The sequence below is a fragment of the Electrophorus electricus genome, chromosome 19 (genome assembly GCF_041902795.1).
Source record: "Electrophorus electricus isolate QZ-2024a chromosome 19, ASM4190279v1, whole genome shotgun sequence".
In the NCBI taxonomy this organism is placed as follows: Eukaryota; Metazoa; Chordata; class Actinopteri; order Gymnotiformes; family Gymnotidae; genus Electrophorus; species Electrophorus electricus.
The window spans coordinates 7,082,773-7,089,123 of NC_137515.1; positions in this window are offsets into that span (position 1 = coordinate 7,082,773).

The window sequence follows — 6,351 nt, forward strand, 5'->3', positions numbered from 1 at the left end:
TTCCGACTCATCATGGTGAAGCGTACAGCTTCAGACTCATCATGGTGAAGCATACAGCTTCAGATGCATCACAGACTCATTCAGAAGTGCATTAAAAAAAAGCTAAATTCATGTTTGGTCTTATATATTGGTTAAATAGTGGCTACTCCAATGGATGCAGAAGCAGCTCACAGCCCTTGACCCTCCAGAGTAGCTGAGACTCCCACATCTACACTGAAGTGGCTACTTGGATTAAACATAATAAAGCAGGAACTGTTTATTAGCTGGGCTGCCCAGTGCTGAACGGGTTCCCTTTTGAGTCTTGGTCCTGTCAAGGTTTCTTCATTAATTCCATCTCTGGTTTGCTCATTAGGGATCTGGACCCAAACATCTAAAGCTGCTTTTTGAGAGCTTGTTCTAAAAAGTGCTACATAAATAAATTTGACTTGATTTGGCTGAAACAGTTTTGTGTTTATAGTTATACAGTTTTGTTCTCAAAAAGGGGGAGATTTGTGTCATGCTGTGCCATGTCATTAATAACAACTATAAAGAGGGAAGGTAAATGTGATGAAAAGAAATAGCAATATTAAAGTATATAAAAGTAACTGTCATAATTTGGAATTGGAGTTTAAGCTCCTGGAGTTCATCCCACCTGTCATGTCCAGGGAACAGGGGCTGGTTTACAGAGGCAACGCTAGTGAGTGATACTGCTGAGTGCACGGCAGACTGAGGGTATGCAGGCAAGCATTCTCTGAGCTCAGAACAACTGGACATAACAGTGAGGCGTAGAATGAAAGCCAACAAAAGAGAAGCAGGTTAAAACCCCTTAGTGTTAATAAACATGTTACAGTCAGTTATCTCGTGCAGTAGTAAAATTAAATTTTCATGTTTTTGTTTTGTTTTTGTTTTTGTTTTGCAAAGTAAGCGTTGCTTTAAAAGTTAAAATAAAAACAAAAATATACATTGCAGTTCTAAAAGTTAGCACAAGAGGGCAGTAGAGATTATGAAATAATGAAGATGAATCTAGAGCCACAGTTGCAGACTATATTCATAACATTTATTTTCCACTTATATAAATCCATAGAAGATTCCAGTTGTGTAGTAACTGATGTTCAAAACCATAATGAAGTATACAATGTTTCCCAAGAAATGATGTTTCAAACAAAAGTCCTGCACAGCTGATGAAGGACCTCTGTGAGAAATGTCGGGTGGGTGTGTGGGTGTGGGTGTGGGTGTGGGTGTGTGTGTGTTTTAAATAGAAAAAAAGTGAACAGAATCAGAATATGAGAATTTGCAGAACCGGAGACTAAAAGAGAAAATAGACAGAAGGCCAGAACCACAGAACAAGTAAACAACCACAGCACTCACTTGCAGGCCTGAGAATATTTATTGATTTTAATATTAGTTTGCTTATTCAGTCATTTATGCATCACCCTAACATGACTTATCTATTTAAAGAAAACCTCTATGAACATTTCGTTAAAGACATATTGAAAAGTCAGTCTCTCTGCTCCACTGCAAGGATGCTGTGGACAGTAGAGCTCTTGCCAGAGTGAGCCAGACCCCCAGTGAGAGCCCGCGCGAGTGCTGGCTCTGCCCAGACCCCTTGCGAGATCCAGCGCGAGTGCTGGCTCTGCCCAGACCCCTTGCGAGATCCAGCGCGAGTGCTGGCTCTGCCCAGACCCCCAGTGAGAGCCCGCGCGAGTGCTGGCTCTGCCCAGACCCCTTGCGAGATCCAGCGCGAGTGCTGGCTCTGCCCAGACACGTGCAGCTGTTGAGCAGAGGACTGACATGGTCTGCCTCGGCTCACACGCTGCATTCATGTGTCCAACACAGCGCACATTCACGGCAACTTGGACAAATCCACTCAGTGCCTCTTCAGTGACACTGAGCACAACATGGCTTCCTCTTCAACAGCTCAAGGCTTCATTGTGCTTGGATCTTAGAGACCATATCACCCCTATGCTATACTACACCAAAATACTACAGAAAAATGTTAAACAAAAATGCCACTCAAATTAGCTCCTTTTAAGATCATGAATTATTCCCATTTTACAGCCACATTTTAGCAAAATAATCCTAGCTAGAGGGTACAAAATAAATCTGTACAATAACTTGTATTAAAAAAGTAATAATAATAATAATAATAATAATAATAATAATAATAATAATTCTCCCTAATAGATGCTCTATATCTGTAGCTGTCTAGAAGAGGGATCCATTGGAAGGGTTTTGTCTAGTTCCTGGGAAGTTACATTTGCTAGAACGGTACAGTTGAAATGTAGCCTTTTACTCCTACATTACTTCTTCCAGATAGAGATGATGAGGATGAGGATGAAGAACAGCAGGCATATCAGAGCTTCTCCAGAGCTACGTCCTTTACCTGGTCCCTCCTGTTCAGCAGAACACCAGTCGCTAAAGAACGTGTTGTGGCACACTGCTGGTATTGAATCTGCAGTAACTGATGTACTGCTAAAGTGTACAGCAGATGCCATAAATGGGCACTGGGCTTGGCCTGAGTCAGCAGAGGAACACAGGAAGTAGTTATGCTATCTCTCACCATCTTCTCTGTACCTGCTGTGGTGCTTTTCCTGTACTTGCACGATTATGCTTGTATGTGAGAGAAACCTGCACACCGACACAGATATAGACTTAGGGGGTGCAGCAGGAGCTTCTATCCCTGCAGTCTGCAGCTGTGACTCACGCCTGTCCATGATGCAAGCAGATAAACCAATCAAAAACATCTGCTTCAGCATGCAAATCCACCGTGTGACAGAGACACATTCACTATCAATCAAGACGCTATGATGGGGAAGGAGGGATCTGGCTGGCTGATAATGGTAGGGGGATAGTGTATGGAAATAGTGCATTTGAGATGCATTTATTATTCATAGAATGCTTTGCATGTAGCTGCAATGCAATATTCTGTGCTGGATTTTCGAGCCAACATGCTGCTGCTGTATTTTGGTGCAGTATTTTGGTGTAGTATAGCATAGGGATGAGATGGTATGTAAGATGAACACAATGAAGCAAAATGAAGCCTTGACCATTTTCAAGTCTATCTAGTAAAATGTTGTGATTTATGGTGTGAAATGCTCAGATTGCACAATATAAGCAAAGAGACGTAACCCTGGACAAGAAGCCACCAACAGGTCATTAACTACTTTAATCAGCACTGTCTCTGTATTGTGATGAGGCCTAAACCCTGACTGAAAGACTTCATGTATCTGGTTCTGATTCAGGTATGAATTTAGCTGCTTAGCTACAGCTTTTTCTAGGATCTTGGAAATAAATGGATGATTTGAGATTGGCTTGTGATTTGGCAGTTGACATGGGCTGAGGTAAAACATTTTGATATGTGGTCTGATTACTGCTAATTTGAATGATTTAGGTACAAGGGGTTTATAACATTTACTTCAATTACTTCAGGTAGAATTTCCTTAACAAATTGTGTGGGCAGCGAATCTAGTATGCAAGTGGAAGATTTTGAGTGTGAGATCAGAGATGTAAGTTCAGAGTAAAGGAATTTAGAGTCTTTTTTTGGCTTGGTTGTTCTGATCTCTAAGTCCTGATGTTGCATTAGTACTCTGAATGTTATCTCTAATGTGCTTAATTTTCTCATTGAAAAAAAATATTAACTCATTACTACTATGTGATGTAATCTGAGCATTGGTGTCAGTTTTATTCCTAGTTAGATGTGCAATTGTACTAAAGGGAAATTTAGGTTTGTTTTTGTTATTTTCTATAGAGAAAAGCTGCTCGAGTGGTAATAAATGATTTTCTATTATTAAAGAAGGCAAAATCTATTTTCTGTTGTTCGTGTGTCTAATACTAAATCATACAAGTGCATGGTTAAATTTAGCATAAAGACGGAACAAAATAAGGCAAATCCCGTAAGGTACAAAATAACCGAGTAAATGAAAAAGTCTGTTTGTCCTGACGGTAATAAATTCCTGCCGTGTTTGACTCCCATGTCCATGAGAAAGCTAATCAATGAAACTCAACATCCCACGTTGGGTCATCACATACCGCACGGTTTTATAATTCACCTACTCCTGTCATCTAACCAAACAGATCCCCAAGAACGTTTAATCTCGCATCTTGGGTAAGCCTTTTAAAGCCCCTATTAGAGAACAGGACGCCGTTTTAAATGATGCATGTCAGCAGGTGGAAAACAAACGCACCAACAATATAGTTCGGTGTGTGTAACCTATAGCGCAGGATTTACGGGTCTGCCTCCAATACAGCATTTTGTTGCGTGTTGGTGTGTAAGCCTACCTAAGACTCTAGGTAGTATACGTAAGTTTTTATATTCACGAAATAATTGTCGTTATTCACCTACCTACTCCCCAAACCATTCCATCTCTCTGAGGCGACTCATCCCGGAATTTGGAGAGCTTCTGCGGACACCTACATTACACTAACGTGCGACTCATGCTCCGCAGCTAATTAACTTGCGTGTTTCGCAGGCTGGCGTGAATGGTCCGTTTGAAATGAGACCCACGCCTGTTGGAGAGCCTCGGGCGGATGGACGTAGCTTAACCCACCGAGAGCTGTGTCTGTGCGTTTCGTTCTGCAGCGAGGGGGTACTTGAACTACTGAACGGGGTAATGTTTTAGATCAGCACGACGAGTGAGGGGAAACACACGCCGATCAGCGTGCCGACAGCCGGAGATGCGCCGTTCCTTCTCCGTGCCGCTGGTGCAGAAGCTGTGAACAGCGCTCACATGCGCCGTAACCTGGCATGGGGACCCAAAGGACGTTCCACTATTGCGGGTTGGCGTGGGAATTCTTGACCTTTTAGTTGCGCTTCCTTGTCTTAAAGTGCATAATTGAAAGTATTTGTATCAGTGTGTTTCTCTGCCGGCAGCTATGTGGGCAGAAGAGGCAGCGCTTCTGAGTAAACAGTGGTCAGGCCCACACCCGTGTAAAAAAGCCCGTAGCACTTCCTTTCAGTTCCACTCGTCTGATACAAGTGTAAGATACTGACTCCTGATCAGAAGACATTTTAGTTTTTTTTTTTGTTGTTGTTGTTTAGGTAATAAGAATATGTGAAGAAAAACGTTAGAAAAACGAAACGTGTTCACAAAAATGCAACAAAATGTGAGGATTTAACCCACTAGATTCCCGTTACACTGTGTCTAACCAATAATTCTATGGCAGCCCTGCTTAATGCTGGAACTTAATTTTACTTTGGGACAGTGTTGGACGTACAGATGTCTAAACGTTTGACTGTCAACTCAGTTCTTGCCATTATTGCCAGTGAGGGAGTGAGTAATACGTTTAATGTGAACATACGTCAACTATATGTATATTAGGTCTACGGAATTTTCTGCCTGATGTCGGAAGGCGGATATGTACTGCGCTGCGAATTCTTAACATAAATTTGCAGTGACAAGAGAAACCTTGATACAATGTTTATATGCGTGTAAAACACACCATCTACATTTTTAAAATACATTTAATACCATGATCTTGAATACTAGTACATTTATTTCTGACAACTGGGGCTAATCGTAAAAAGATTGTCATAAGAATCATATTTCCGATAGACGATTCAGATTAAAAGGGACACACCGACTTTCTGTAAGGGATACTTAGAGCAAACACAGTGCGAGAATAAACCCAAAGCTTGTCTGCAGTGGGCATGCAAAAGTAGCCTAGCATCATGTGACTGTGAAAGTATCCGGCTAGCATCATGTGACTGTGAAAGGGCTTTGCCCCCTACAAAGATTCACAGCACACATTCTGCGCAGGGATTGAATCCCTGACTCCCACCCACCAAAGATTAACGAAACACAAAAAGCAATTCGGCCTGGCTTCAGTAGATGCCCAGTTACACAAACACATCATATGTCAGGAGTATAATGACTATATGAACATTAATCTCTAGGTAATCACGTTGTGTCACAGTCATAAAGGTTAACAGAAACCAGTGACGTATCCTAGTGCGTACTATTCAGTAGTGCATCAGCGAAACACTATGTGCAATACAGAGTGGAGGTTTGGCCAGTGAGAACACACCTACAGACTAAAACAATAAACAGGCAGATTTACTCCGAGTTGGCCAAGCCGTGGCAAGGCTGGTCCTGAGCCACCGTGCCAACGCCTCAGGCTGGTGTCTACGTGAGTGGTGGTGCTGAGGTGTAGTCTACACCTGCAAGGCGTCGCTGCGTTGGGTGTACTGCCAGCAGCGAGACAAAAGAACCGTTACTGAAACTCCTTCCAAGCCATAATCAGCTCCACTGTAAACGCAAACGTTGGTGTGATAAAGCTTCCATTTACTCGGAATGTCACCGTCGGCCGCTGTGAATTAAAAGTTCGTTTTCTGAACACAATACAGAACAAAAAAAATCAACCTACATACAAAAG